At 38.9% G+C, this 16530-nt stretch overlaps 1 protein-coding gene across 5 annotated transcripts in view; it reads left to right on the top strand.

Moving 5' to 3' along the window:
• The first annotated feature begins 1818 nt into the window (after positions 1-1818).
• The window catches only part of LOC128738152 (diuretic hormone receptor-like), an 81866-nt gene continuing 67154 nt past the window's right edge, over positions 1819-16530 (top strand). For all 5 annotated transcript variants that reach the window (XR_008412077.1, XR_008412076.1, XM_053833047.1 and 2 more), the window contains exon 1: positions 1819-2382. The gene's annotated coding sequence lies outside the window, so the exon portion shown is untranslated. The remainder of the gene's footprint in view (positions 2383-16530) is intronic.

Raw genomic sequence — 16530 nt, 5'->3', positions numbered from 1 at the left:
AAAATGGCAACTCTGGTTGTACCGACGATCATCAACTAACCCAACGTCCCCCAACTGCAACCAATAGAAATTTTTTGGGCGCAGCTCAAACGTAGCATTTACTCCAATAATTTTGTGGCCAAAACGTTTGAAGGAGCTGATCATCAAGGCCACGAGAGAGTTGAATATGCCGACGTCTATCTTTTGATCGATCATTTTGGAAGGAACACTGATGTAGTAAAGTTTACCAAATTGAGTTTTCGCTAAGGGCGCCACAATGTCACGCTACGGCTCTGATCCCAAGTACCCGTCCAAGTTCAAGTCCAAGGTCAAGCCCGTCAGCATCAGTGGCTTGAGCAGCACGTTCGTCACAATCGTGTGGAAGATTTGTGCCAAGCCCAAGTCCCCCAGTGTCCAAACAACACAGCAACAAAATATATCGTACAAAATAGGTCGAAAGGTCTTTGAATTTCACGAAATTTTGCATACGAGCATAGCTTATGGGCAAGTTAATGAAGCAAAGCGAAGTCTAGGGGCAACATTCCGTTTTTAAAACTTAACTTCTGCCAACTTCTGTTTTTATTCGACAGACTTCGCAGCCAGCTGTACTGCACAGCACATTTACGGAGTATATTTACTCTACGGTGTTTAGTTTTATAATCTAAACTTTTGAAATAAATAAATGTTTCGGAAAATCGAGTTCTTCGGCCATAACTAAAAATTGTGCCGGTGAAAGTTTTGTCATTAATACATTATGAATTTAAGAAAGAAAACATGGTTGTTCGACTGTTCTTTGAAGCTTTCCATCATCGTGGAAAATTTTGGTCAATACTTTAAATCAAACTAATATTTTTGTGTTACTGAGAAAAGTTTCATTAAAAAATGTTTGTCCCATGACGTTTAGTTCAAAAAGTATCAGCTATTAAAATAAATGATGTCCGAGAAAATCGAAAATTTTTCCTCCTCTAGCCTTTGCCTCAAGTCCAAGTGATCCTTTATGATAATTTTGAATTATCCCTGAACATATAATGTTGTTTTGCAAACCAAATCTTATTTTTTCTGACTAGGTGGATTCTGTTACTGTGTTTATGAAACATTAAATTTCGCATTTTTGACCTTCCATACTTAATGAATAATAATTTAATGCAATATTCTAACTTCTTTTTAGAGACCAAGTTGAATACTTAGCAGATTCCTATCGAGTTACAGAATATTCGAGCAGTCATTTCGAATTGGTATGATTCTCAATAATGTTTGTTTCAAAGTTTTTATTCCTGTCTTATTTTAGGTATTTAATTGAAAACCTTTCAAAAATATTCCATTGTAGGCAGTAAACAACACAATCAATTTTCCTAAAAAAGTCATGTTTTTGTCATTGCCATGTTTTTTCGCCTCTCTAAATCTTGAAATTCAAAAGTCAATGTGTAATTTTATTTGTGCTAACATAAACGACAAGGAGAAAACTTTGGGCTCAATTTCCACCGGGGAAACCTGTTGCATGCCGTGTGTTGGTGGATACTGGATGCTAGAAGTATAGAAGAGAATCTCTCATCACCGATATTTGATACAACTTTACGCCTTCTAGCTAACAACCGAAACCGAGCTTCAAGCCGGTGAAATTCCACTGCGATGATAATATTGCCGCGGTTGATGCTGTGCCGCGTCTGGTGGGCTGGTGGGTGGCGCGCAGTGACGATGATGGTGAGCAAGATTTCGAATTCCCATCCGTGCTGTGCGTCACCGTTCGTGCTCTCTCGAACGCTCTGTGTTTAGGATTTGCGGTTGGCGATGGAACTAAGAATTCTCTCTTCAGGTTTTTCTTATCAGTGGCCAGATGGCTGCCGCTGAATCTGCATGCATACTCGAGCCGATCGCTTGTGGCTTGTGAGATCACGGGCGCGTTTGCTTTGGTTGCCGATAGGACTGATGTACCCGGTTAGGTGCAGTACAAGTGCGGGATAATATTCGAGCCCGGCATTGGCACTATTCGTGGTTTAGGCCGTGGGGCTGTCTCGTTGGATGCGCTTGGCGCGTGCTGGTATTGCGACCGGTAACCGGCAGTATGGACAAGGATGGCCGTAGACCTGTAGCTTTGTCTGGTATCTATACCGGTCGTCGGGAGTGAGCAAACAGTCAGTCTGTGCGTTTGTTTGTACGAAGATTGCAAGATATTGTAGTGTAATGTTTGGAATCGCATTTTAAGGAGATAATTGGATTAACTAGGTTGCTTTCGCTTTTGGGGAATCGCTGTCGTGGCATGTGTGTTGTGAGTGCAGGTGATACGTTATACTTTATGAAGATAGTACCTGAAAGTGAATCTTGTTGAAAAGTTACCATTAAATAACCTATGTGAAAGTGAATAGTTTCCAGCGGTGAATTAACGGCAGCAATTATTTTAAAGAGGTATCTATTAAAATAATGAACCTTGAGCAGGGCTCAAAACTTTATTTAATTATGATGTAATTCAATAATCCTTCACGTGTTCATTAATATTCTTTATTTCGCACAACATTCTCTTTCAACACTGCGAAAGCAAAACCCGACTGATGTAAAATTCAATTTTTTATCAACCGGTAACGAAGCGTTGCTAATCATATGCGCGATAGCTTCGGCCTCAGTGGAAAACTTGTATTTTCAATGTTTTCTAATGAACCGCACACACAGCAGAATAAATATTGAAAGTTCAAAGAATAATATTTACAGAGAAGAATTTTAATTTTCGCTCGCTCGAAGTGTATCTGCTGCACCAATGAATAGGTAACAAGAAATTTGGCGGCGTGTATTGAATGGAAACCATCTTCATATATGTATAAACTTTAAAGCAACTTAAATTGATTTATGTTTGAACTTCTCGATTAATTGAATATAATATACAACGTAATCTGGATGAATGTATATACGATTACCATACATAAGACTGAAATAAAATGTTTTACATTTTAAAAGAGACGTTGTGTACGAGCTTTTAAGTTGAGCTAGGACCGTCTTCCCAGGATTCACAGAAAGTGTCAATCCTGAAAGTGTGTTTAGTGTGACAGAAAGTGTGTTTATTTTCGATTTTCAAATATTTCATTACGTCATTTCCACTTTGAAAAGGGCCGCAAACTTATTTAAATTGAAAAAAATCGCCTTCCTTTTCAATGACTGTTGATAGACACTTCCGGAAACTGCCGCATGCACGTTTTACCATGTTTCGATCCATATACGTCATCATCTCGATGATCTTAGCTTTGAGCGACCTAAGTGTGGTGTACGGCGTCCTATTAGTATCCCGCTCGACGAAGCCCCACACAAAATAATGCACAGCATTGATATCAGGTCTGCTAGGGGGCCAAAATTCTCCCAAAACTACGGAACATTTTCGGCAAGCCATTTCTGTGTTTTGTTGGCATTATGAGCAGGTGTTCCGTCTTGTTGGAAGATGACATGACGGCCAGCAGCAACCTACTTCATCCACAACAACATCCTTCAGAACCTTCAGGTATACATCGGCTGTTACCTTTAGTCCTTGTTCAAAGAAATACGGAGGCATAACATCCCCCTCGTTGGAGACTACGCCTAGAACCATCCGATGGATCGGACACTTTGTTGACATGACGATAGGAATCTGACCACGATCTGATGCAAGCCACCTGTCATTCTTTCGATTCACCTTTTGATCCTGATTAATGTTTTTTCATCAGAGAAAAAGGTGACAGAATCATTATGATGAGGATGCTTCAACTCAGAAGTTTTTTAGCTTTCTCCAATCGTCGTGATTTGGTCGCAGCATTCATAAATTGACCTCCGGTAGCCCATACGACTTATGACCAAAGAGTTTGGTTATTGCTTGCCGGATGGAGAAATTCGAACACCCGATTTGCCGAGCCATTTCCACTTTTTTGACCCTGTTCCGTTCAACGGTAATGGAATGGCACTTTTATGCCTTCCGGATACATGTGTGGAATAGCTTATCACTTTCCCAAGCCTTCTTTTTACAGTACACTGTTCGTTCCGACAAGTTTACCGACCGAACTATCTCCATTAGGCTTGCTTCGGCGCGTAATAAAACGACGACGGCTGACCGATTATTTTCTTGTTTCGATATCTTTCAGTTTACTCAACACAGTTTGTTTACATATGAAAAACAACAGTACAACACTGCAGTGCTGTCAGATATATCTGAATATTGTTTCGCAAGCATGAGAAATTGCTATTTGAAATTTACTGCGAAAATTCGTCACGCACCCTGTACATTTCATACGAGCAACACGTATTTTTCCCTGGTAGATCTACCGTAACCAATCTAGTCCAGTTTTCATCGCACTGCCTTATCTGTTCCTCCATGGACCTTGAAGCAGCGTTCGATAGAGTCAACCACCCTATTCTACTTGCCATACTCGAACAACTGAATATGTCATCAAACCTTTTCTGCTGGTTCGAGTTGTATTTGACTAGTCGTCGACTGTGCGTCAAATTCAGATCAGATAAATTTCACAACTCTTCAGTAATTTATGATCATTGTTATCTATCTATCTATATATAATAATGAACCGAATTTTTGTCATAACTCCAGCACGCCTTGAGCATATTCCGCCAAACTTGGCACATATGTGCCTTAACATAAGGGAATCAGCTCTAGGGGGTTGACAAAAGGGGGGGGGGATAGCCCGCAACACCGGTTGGAAGGGGAGAGGGGGCAGATGCCAATAAGTATAAGGAGTGGCGTTTTCCTGCATTTAGATTACAGATGCGCAAGCGGCTGGGGTGCAAGAAAGGAGTGGGGCTATGTGGGGGGAGGTGCCATGGAGGGAGGTGGGTAGGGATTTTTAGAAAGCAAACAGATGAATTGGTTACGTGATAGAAGGGGGTCTGACTGGGAGGGAGCCAACAGGGGGTGGGGGACCAGGAACGTGAGTATGAATGTATGTTTCGCCATAACTCCGAAACGCCTGGACGGTTCTTCATCAAACTTAGCACACATGTCTCTTGACTTAAAGGAATCAGCGCAGGGAGTTGACAAAATGGGGAAGATCCAAATAAGTAAAAGGAGTCGCGTTCTTCTTGCATTTGGAAAGATAGTAGGTGTACGAAGAACATATAAACAAGTGTCTGGACGAAAGAGATTACCAAAAGAAGAAAGAAGAAGAATGAAGGCAAAGGGTTTGCATCTGCCATGGCGAAAGAGCTATGGAAAATCCTGGACGAGAATAGCTTTCCCAGGAAGCATATCAAACTGATTCAATCTACGATAGATGATACCCAGCGCTGTGTTCGAACCTCGGGTCGGGATTGTCAAGGTCATTCGAATCACACAGAGAGCTTCATTAAGGTGTAGGTCTCTCATGCCTGCTGTTCAACATAGCACTATCATGGTGTTATGAACCGAGCGAATATCAACACGCAAGGCACAATATTCAACAAATTTAGTCAATTCGTCTGCTTTGTCGATGACATGGATATTATCGGTAGAACATCTGTGGCGGTGGCTGAATAGTACACCAGACTGAAGCGCGAAGCAGAAAACAGTAAATACGTCTAAAACAAAATACATGCTGGCCAGCGGAACCGAGACCGAACGATGCCGCTTGGGCAGTAGTAAAATGATCGACGGTGATGAATTTGAGATAGTCGACGTATTTGTCTACCTTGGCTTATTGATAGCAGCAGTCAATGATACCAGTCTTGAGATTCGAAGGTGTATTATCAGCGGAAGTCGTGCTTACTATGTGCTTCACATACAATTGCGGTTCAGCAGACTAAGCCACCATACAAAGTGCACCCTGTTCAAGACGCTTATTAGACAGGCAGTTCTCTACGGGCATACAACGTGGACAATGCCCGAGGAGGACCTGCGAATACTCGAAGTTTTCTAACGACCTATAGCACCTATAGTTGCGCTACTGTTCATTATTATGGCATATCTTCATCAGCGAAGCATTTTAAATAACAAATCACCTGGCAACGCATGCGAAATAATTAAAGGAGCACCAAGATCAATTAAAGGAACATTAGCGCAACTATTGGTACAATTGAATCGGAAAATTGATGTTTTTCTTTACAAAATTCCTCCTACAGCGTTGTAGGCAATTTTTCTTGCCTAGTGACAATTCTTTCTCTTACAACAACTCATCGTGCGCAGAAAGAGCACAACTACAAGCAAAGCTAATCTTTTCTTCATACACTGAAGACTGAACGACTGAAGACTATTTGCTTATTTGTATGTCAAAAAGAATATCGGACAGGCAATTATATGTAGTGTGAAACAATTTGCTCCGTGCCCTCGGGTTGAGAGCGGGCGCTCTGTGTACTCAGACAGAAAAGGAAAGATGAAACAAAATTGATCCTCATTGGGCGACACCGTAAAGTATTGCAAAAGGAAAAAATCTCCTCGCTCTTAGGAGAAAGTAACATGAACAACCGACAGAGCGTGCAAATCAATTCCACTTCTGCTTTTTGATGTAAAATGCTGACAATTGAGATTATTTTCAGAGCATGGTATTGCTGATTGCAAGAAAAAATTTACCATCCAAAGTGCGCAATCGCTCATAAAAGTACTATGTCCAGCAAAAAATAACTCACCCGTTTTGTTTAATTTACGACATTTGTCATTTTGTTAATTCTATCTAGAATTGGCTAACCTATATACAGAAAGTTGAGTTTTTTCCGATAGACGTGTCGAATTTACGGTGTACATTGGTAACCTTTTATGCCGCAATGGCGCTAGTAGTCGTGTTTTTAGGATTATAGAAGAGTGAATTATATTGTTAATATATTTGGTGGAAACCCCTATGCTAGATGTCAAAACAAGGCAATGTTGCCAATAACACATTATGCTGAGGACCGATTACCCATATTCAGGAGTACCCAGATTGACTCAAATCAAATACTTAAATACGTCCAAATACCCATCAAAGATCGTTAAAAGCTGGCTTATATTGCTGATTGCAAGGAAAATTGTATCATCCAAAGTGCAAAATCGCTCATAAAAGTGCGATCCTGCATTAAATCGTTTCGGTATCTTCGGCGCACATTTTCGTTACATTCCAAACAATTAGTTCGCCGAAGCGACCGAAACGATTTAAGCCAAAATAGAACTTTTACGTGCGACTGCGCACTTATTGATTGGACAATCTTCTTTACCATCAGCAAGATCGCTTAAAGAAAATTGCAGCAAAATTACAACGAATGCTTGTCGAAGCTGACGGTGAACATGTCTTTAGAAAATCTCAGTGCTTTGAGCGGTCCAAAAAAGTAGAAAATGATGTTCGTCAAGTCTGAGACGAAATGTGCAAAAACCTTTCAAAAAGTTCGAGGACAGTGAACTGTACTTTAGTTAGTTGAAGGAAGACAATACTCAAACGCAACAACGACTCAAGCGGATCAATTGAATATGACTCAAGAAGCCATCTTCATACGTGTGAAAGTCATAGGAAAAATAAAGAAGATCGGAAAATAATTTCTACACGAACTGAACGAAAAACAGCAAGGAAACCGAAAAATCGGATGTGAAATGCTACTTACCAGGGACAAGGAAATCATTCCTTCATTGGATTGTGATTGGTTATGAAAAGTAGATTTATTTTGAGAATCTTAAGCACCAAAGTTCTTGGGTTAATGATGATGATAATGATGATGATGATGATGGTCCCACCTCATACCCCTACAACGGTTTGAGCGGGACGATTTATCTAATTAAGATATTTATAATATAACAATGTAGCCAGGTGATAAAAACAAATAGCGAACTGGCTTCTAATACAGACATATCAAACTTTCAAGTGAATATCAAAATTTCAAAAAATGTCCAAGGCTAGTCCAAAACGTTTCCAACCCGAAAATTATCTGGACTTGATTAGGAATCGAACCTAATATTTTGAGCCCCAGCCAGTCAGAATTGGTTCTAGATAACGATCTAGAACTACGAGGGAGATCCTGCAGTCTTTTGGTACTCGGTACCGCCGTGAGCGATGGTATACGAGTTCCAAAGTCCACAAGCAAACCCAAGCCTGTCCAGCTGCTGCTCCGAACCCTTTGTTCAGGACTTTAACCTGATCATTCAATTTCAAGATTATCTATGTCTGTTCTCGCGCGCGTGGCTCAAACATGTGTAGTCTTCTCTATACTTTTTTAAATTAATAATAATAACAATTTTAAATCCATCATCATCAGTGAACATGATAACTTAATATATCCAAAAAATTTACAAAAATTAAAAAATATACAATCTTCTTGAATCAATACAAAAAATAAATCAAATTGCGTCTATAAAGTAGCTTTTATGTGTAAAATGCATAGCCTTTTGAATTCTGCCATTGTTGCTGCACGTTTTATTTGTCGCGGCATCGAATTAAAAAAGTTAATTCCTTTGTACAACAGAGAGTTCTGTGATCTTCCAAACAAAAAGTGTGGTGTTCTTGCATCTTCCGCGTTTCTAGTGTTGTACGCATGTAAATCACTTCCCCTTTCAATTCGATCACACAAGTATCGAGGCAGCATTCCATTAAGAATTTTATATAGAAACACCATTGTCAAAAAATAAACTCTTTGCTTCACAGAAAGCCATTGCAATGCGTCCAGCATAATATATGAGGAAGTGTACCTATTACATCTTAAAATTAATCGCATAACTTTATTTTGTAAGCGCTGCAACTTCAATATTTGTGTTTCGTTTGCAAGGAACAGGATGGATGAGCAAAAATCTATATGTGGTGAAATGATTGACTTATATAAAAGAATTTTACTACTAATCGTCAATTCATTTTTTAAACGGCACAACACACCGTACTTTTTCGCCATTTTTTTGATGACATTATCAATGTGAGACTTAAAGTTTAACTTGTCATCAATGATTACTCCAAGATACTTTAGTTCATTTACGCGATCAATAGTCTCACCATCAATTTCAACGTTTACGTCTGGTTTGGAGTTGGCTGAAATAATCATATATTTTGTTTTGCTAATGTTGAGCTTAAGCTGTTTAAATTTCAACCAATTCGAAAGATAATGTAAATCTTGGTTTAAATGTGTTGCAATTTCATTAGGGTCTTTAGCCGCAATAAATAGAACCGTGTCATCAGCAAACAAATTTATGTCGCAGAACCGTAAAACTCGTTTCATGTCATTGATATAAATTATGAACAAAAGGGGCCCCAATACACTTCCTTGCGGTACACCAAGTGTGTTGGCAATGGAATCAGAATTCAAATTATCAAAGCGAGTTTTCTGAGTTCTGTCACATAAATAGCTTTCAAACCATTTATATGGCATCCCTGCAATACCAAATCGCTTCAAGGTTTGTAACAATAAAGGCCTAGAGATTGTTTCAAACGCGCGTTTTAGATCCAAAAATACAGCAAGAATAGTTTCTTTAGCTTCGATTTTTTCTTTCCATTTTGCTAGTACCAGATTCAATGCAGTTTCACAAGAGTGTCCCTCTCGATAACCTGATTGCTCTGGAATTAACAAATGATTACAGTTTAAATAATTCATTAGCTGGTCTTTAACAACAAGTTCTAGGATTTTCTCTAATGTGTGCAATATGTTAATAGGACGGTACTCTTCGGCTTTATCCGTTCCATTAACTTTGGGAATAGGAATCACAAGCGATTCTTTCCAAACTTTAGGCACGTGCCCAGTTTGCAACGATTCATTAACAAGATCCAGCAAGTCGCGTCCGATGACATGAAAGCAATCTTGTATTACTTTTGCGTTGACATTGTCGATACCAGCCGATTTCTCTAAAGAAAAACAAATATCCTTCAACTCTGCAAAAGTAATAGGGCGAAATCCATCAAATCTTGTATTAGAAATCGGCTGTATTATTTCGTGAGGTTCACTGACCAAATCAATACTTTGATTGATCAGCTGAACACTATCAACAAAATAACTGTTAAATTTATTCGCTATTACTTGACTCGTTTGTTCTTCTGTGCCATTGAAAGTTATGGACCGCGGAGAATTATCTTTACTTTGAATCAACTGTTTTAAAATTTTCCATAACTCCTTGCTGTTATTTTGATGGTGATCAATCTTCCGTTGAATATAATCACATCGAACCTTTTTCAAGGTGCGTGAATATACGTTACGTGAGGCTGTATACCTAGTCCAGTCATCCGCATTGTTAGTTCTACAAAACTTCTTGTACCTTTTATCTCTTTCACGTTTCAAACGCAATAGATCTAAAGAGTACCAGTTATTCGAGTTATGTAGTTCAATACACTTTTCGAAGACAAGCGTATTGGTACACTCTTTCAGCGTGTTGGTAAGAACACTGGCCTTATGGTCTAAATCACCAGTTATTGGAATAAAATCCAAGCTTCTCGAAACAAGCTGAGACACTGCTTGCTTCGAATATCTATTCCAGCACTTTATATTTACTATATCATCACGGTTTTGGTCATTCTCGATAAAAATAAAAATTGTCTCATGGTCAGAAATTTTACAAGCGGCCTCTGTAAGAGAATGGACCTTGTCAAAATTTGAAAACACGTGATCAATTAATGTTCGACTGTGTCTGGAAATTCTAGTAAACTGACTAACAGTTTGTCTTAGATTGTAAAAATCTACTAGTTGCTTTAATTGGTACGAATTTGGTCCATTGAGCCAATCAATATTGAAATCACCAGCAATAATATTTAATTTGTTTAGATCTATAAAGTTATCCCACCAGTTATCTAAAATTTCCAAGAAACGCTGGTCACTTGAACTAGGGGAGTGATAGATTATACCAAAATTTCCCATCGTCATACCTCTTTCAACTGAAATTCCTAGAAACCAATTGTTCTCAACGGATTCGTTTGCACGAATGTTGAATTTAACTGATCCCTTCGCGTAAATAGCAACTCCACCAGTATGTCTGGAATGTGAAAGGCAAAAGGCAACTTTGTAACCAGGAATACTGTATTGATCATAGGCATCAGCGTCCACTATATGAGTTTCGGCTAGAAATACTAACATTGGACGTTTTGTTTCTACAAGATGTCGCAAAGCCACATAATTTGTAGATAAACCAGCAATGTTCAAATAAACTATCTCTAACCTCCTTTCACATTGAATTTTATTTTGTTGCTATTTATTTAACAATATGTTGCTTTTCCTTTTCTCGTACAGCCTCCGATAAACCGGACACTGTGAACTAGATGCTGGGTGTTTTACGTCCAAATTCATATTTAGTACGTTATTAGATTTTATACAATTTACGCAATTAAATTCCGTTGAAGAGCAATCAGATGTCTTATGCTTTTCACTGCATTTAGAACATGTTTCAATATTAACACACTCCGTGCTTTTATGACCAAATTCCCCGCATTTAAAGCAACGCAAAACATTAACGGCCTCTTTAACCGGACACTTATCCCACCCAATGCTTACTTTTCCAGCATTCATCAGGTTGTTATAAGTATCCTTGTCAACTTCAACTACTACGTTAAATTTATTGTATTTGAAGCGTGGATTTTCATATTGCGCAATAACTTTAACCTCTTTGATACCGATGCCGTCATTCTGACTTTTAAGAAAGTCAACGAAGACATCGGAGGAATATTGATCACTCATTCCTACAATTTTAACCTTGGGTTTGGCAATTGTAGGAATAACAGCGTTAAACTTTTCACCCAAATTGCTTTGAATGTCATTTTTCACGACTTCAATATTATCCCCTATTGCACACTCGGCAATAATCGAACCATTTTTCCCGTTTCTAAAGTTGCTAATTTTGTGTTTCTTTGGATCCAATGCTTTCTTTAAAAAAGATCTAGTATCCTCATTAGATTGAGAAGACTCAACCGGTTTAATTACAATGACTGGTCGAGCCTTACGCTTCTCTTTATTTACCTTTATTTGCTGGACTTTATTTACCGTAGTCCCAGATGAACCCGCTAAAACACTCGCGTAAGTTTTATGATTACTAGAAAAAACCTCGTCATCCGATCTATAATTGTCAATAATCGGTTTATCACGAATAATCAAAACTTTCTTACTGGGATTTGAGTCCGATTCAGAGTGAACCGTTCGCTCATTTCGCGTTCTTTTCCTACTTATTGCGGCTACACTAATATCCCGATTCATGCTATCAATAATAGTTTTTTTGAAATCATCCAGCTTTTTGGCAACACTGGCTTCAATGTTTACCATACTCTCACGAAGAGATTCACTGATAGATTTCAAAATACTATCGATACCGTTGGAAATTGCACTATTTATCTGGCTTTCAATTTCGCTTTGGCTGTGTGCAAGCGACTGAGAGACAGATGATAATTTACCTATCATCTCAGTCAGCTCACTACAGACAGCGTCATTTTTGCCACCGTTATCTTGGGCTGATAAACAAGATGCACATTTAAAGACAACATTTTCATTATCATTTACTATTTTCGCAGCTATTTTTGTTAGGGGCGTACAAACTCTGCAAAATACAGATTTGCATTTACCTACGCAAACAACTGGATCGTCGCTGGCCCGAATTACATTACCACATGCTGCACAATCCATCCCGACTTGCATACACACGCACGCCGGCTGGACTCGTCCAGCAGCAACGGCAGACACTCAAGGCAGTGAACAATGAAAAAAACACAACAATGAAATTTCAAGCAGCCGCCGGCCGTAGCGTCTACTTTCATAGGCACTATGTGCGGCGCTGATTTAGAATTAAATCGTTGATAAACAGAATAAATCAAAAGTATGCAACGAAACTTTTACTTATCTGTCAATTTCACCAAATTTGCCGTCAGATCACTGAAACAGATCACTAATAGCACTTGTTTTCACACAAAAAAGATACTTTTAGAATAGACACAAATGATACACAAGCTACCATGTTCACCGTATCATCAAATCTGTCCAGATGAACCATCGACGTAGGTTGCATGACCAAATCGCTGTGGACGAAAGACAATCCTTGGTGTTTGGTGGGATCAGAACGATTTAATTTACTATGAGCTACTCAAACCCCACAAAACCATTGATACTGAACTCAACAAGTCATTCATCATTGAGATGACCGGAATACCGAAAAAGCACCAAAAAGTGATTTTGTTGCATGATAATGCTCCATCACACTCTGCATAACCGGTCAAGAAAACGACTAAGTCTTACGCAGATGTGAGAAAGTGGTTTGCTTCTGAAGCAGAACAGTTTTTTTAGCGTATCAAATTGCCAAAAAAGATGGAATAATCAAATTGTTGTGTTGTGTATTTCAAAAAACAATTCCGTTACATACGCTACTCAGGGCACGTCATCACTGATTAATCTTCCATAGCAAATTCATTTGAACGTGATTTGTTACATGTTTCTGTTGGTAGTTTGTTTTCTATTTCCGAGGAAACGATTGTTCATCTATCTCGATGTCAACAACCGCATACGATCAGCAATAAACAATCATGACAACTTTGTGCGTAATAATTTTCCAGCATCGTACACTCTGACACCTAAAGGCCCAGCACAATTGATATGTTTACAGCTGCGTTCCGGAAATTAAACAAATAATCTGTCAAATTTCCGGAACGTAAACAATTCAATCGTGCGTAAGTCATTGAGCTTCCAACGAGCCTCGTGTCGTTGACGTGGTTTTACTTTATCTCGTATCGCGAAATTACCATTCGCCTTATCAACTCCATTCCGAGATCCACTATCTATCAACCCAATCAATCATCTTGCTAGATCGACTGCATTGCTTCGAATGAAAAGTCTCATCATGCAGTTTTCAGTTTAGATTACGAAGTTCGTTCATCTGACCGGTTGATGAGATGATGCAGATCAAAGTTTTCAATTTCCTTGAGTAATGGATTTGAATATTGATGTCAGAGGCAAAACAGACGTCATCTGCTGTTGATCAACGGTGAGTCTCGCCGAATGGAGACCATACTATGCATATTGACAATGTTCGGTGTGTATATAAAATCTGACAGGAAACAGTACGGTGTTTACTTTTCCCTGGCTGCATTCTCAAAACATCGTAATTAATAGCCTGTTTCTGAAAATGTGCACTTCTAACGTATACGATTGATTTCATTGATTGCACTCAAAACAAGCCGCAAACGTATAAGTACAGAAACATTCGACTGGCGAATGGAAAAAACAACAATCCACATCAATTACCACCGGTAGCTGCCGTGCTACAAAGTGACCGGTTGGAGTTCCGATCAATCAACAAACTAGCGAGCGTTCGCTGGTGATATGTCAGACGTCACAACAAATCTTTGCTCATTCAAATCGCACGCTCGCTGTTCGAGCCGCACTCGAGTTTTTCAACCCAACGCGTCGGTCGTCCTGAGCTACAGCAGCACGATCATCACCATCAGAATGGTGATCTTTGTTGGTCAGTAAGACCATCAAACATACACGCTAGCATTATCCTGGCTAATTTTTTACACACGAACTGTGAATATTGACAATTTAAAATCAAAAATTGATACTTAGGTTTGAATGATCTAAGGGAACTCTAACCAGTTTCAAACTATGTTGGGTTGTTTCACCGTATAGTGAGTGATAGTAAAGTAGGATTAGCGTGTACTCCGTTTGCCGGAGCACTACAAAATTGATTACCACCCGGCAAGGGGCATACACTTGTGCTTGCTTGCTCATCGGGGCGAACAGGGTGATAGCACTTGGTCCTACCTACATATCAATTACACTTTTCGCTTGTTTGCGGACCACGAAATCGGAAGCCAGATTGTGCGAGTCCGGCGAGGATCTCTGACTCTGCTCTGGCTGAAGTAGGTATGGGTTTTATTGCAGTGATTTAATTTTGTACTGTGCCTCTTGATAAGATGATAACAACATCAGACTACCGTGATTCGCACGAGAACCGTATGGGGAGCCGCAGCTTTGGATCTACTTCTAACTTAGATTACAGCGACGGACGCGCCGCGTCGCGGTGCGACTTGAGCAGCTGTTTTAGAACTGATGGCCTGTTAAAATGTCAGCGTACAAATTTAGCGCTCACGTTGCCCTTCCAGTGTCAGCCAGCCGGTGTTTATTTTACTGTAGTTTATTTTTCTCAACGTAATCAAACTGAGCATAAATAACTCAAGCAAATCGTTTCAATCGTCGACTGAAAATAAATCTAATTCGTTATTATTTCCTACTAACGTGTTGAAAACAAGTCGATCTAGTGTGAGAATCTCGAGCTGCTCGCCGATGCTCGAGAAGCAAGTTATTATTCACGCGGTTTGTAATGATCTGAATAAATTATCACGGGATGAGTTTGGTTGGTTGGAAGTTTTGTTGGCGGCTAAAAACATATGCAAGAATGTGGTACTATTAGGCCGTGAAACTGGACTACTGTTAAATGATTCGTAGATCGTACACTATTAAATCACTTCAGCCTACCGGTGGTAATTTATATTTCAGCACAAAGTAATTTTTGATACTACTCAGAGGAGGCATGTTTAGGATAAAGAAAAAAACAGAAACGTAATTAAAGAAAAGGAACGCATTAGTTTTGGCCAAGTTATCGCGTGATTCTTTTGGGTAGCTACAAAATTTCTGTCATCTGTAGTAATAACTTGGTCGTCTTTAATGTTTACATTTTTCAGTTTGTCAAAAAAGTATTCGGAAAACATCGAATAAATTTTTCTTTTAATAATATTGGTCAGTATTTTTGTTGGAATGGTAACATTTTCTTGAAACAATATTTATTTATTTTGGAAAAAATTAGGCACGTTCCGTATCCGTAGTGAAGAAAGAGTCCATACAGTTTGAATTTACTAAAACTGCAATCAAAAAAGTATTCGAACAAAGTTCGGACCTCATTGAACATATTTTAGGATCATTTCAAAGGTAAAATAAAACATTCGATAGGTATTCGATTTCAATGAAAATGACAAAAAAAGCACTTCCAAAAACTGGTCAGCAGTCCATACAGGAATATTTCAGAAAGTGATTAATTTTGTCCCAAACAGATTAGATACTTTTTTGGAATATTCAAACTATGTAGACTTCACAACAAAACCCTTCTCCTCTAATTATTGCCATGCATCACAATATGCTTCAGTTAAACATTGTTTTAACACACAGTTAAAAAACAACTTTATTAGATGCTGCTAGAATAAACTTTAAAAAATTTGTATCGATATTCGGATGTCGATACTTCTTGCACTTTGGGAATGATTCAAAAGCGTGGAGCTTGGGATCCTAATGATTTGAAGCCAAGGGACCTTGAGCGTCGTTTTTTTTTGTGAACAACTGCTAAAGCGGGAGAAAACTGCCATCGGAAAATTGAAATGTTCGTTAGTGGCTGGACCTGACGCTTGTTCTCGCTAGATCGTTTGCTTCAATCCAACAGCGTTAGTTCCCTACACTATGGTAAGGTTCAGTTATGTTCCCTGTATACAAGAAGGGTGATAAGCACATCGTTAAAAACTTTCGAGAAATTATATCGCTGTGCTACAGCTCTGAAGTGTTCGAGATAATTGTGAACAACACTTTGTTCGCTAGCTGTCAACACTACATTTCTTCAAATCAGCATGAGTTTTCCAAAACGTTCTATTTCTACGAAATTCGTTGATTTCGTCTCGTTCTGCATGAAGAAGGGCAAATTGATGCAGTTTACGTGGACCTGAAAGCAGC

The sequence above is a fragment of the Sabethes cyaneus genome, chromosome 2, assembly GCF_943734655.1.
Source record: "Sabethes cyaneus chromosome 2, idSabCyanKW18_F2, whole genome shotgun sequence".
In the NCBI taxonomy this organism is placed as follows: Eukaryota; Metazoa; Arthropoda; class Insecta; order Diptera; family Culicidae; genus Sabethes; species Sabethes cyaneus.
Note: the sequence above shows the minus strand (reverse complement) of the source record. Positions and strands in the feature narration are given on the sequence as shown.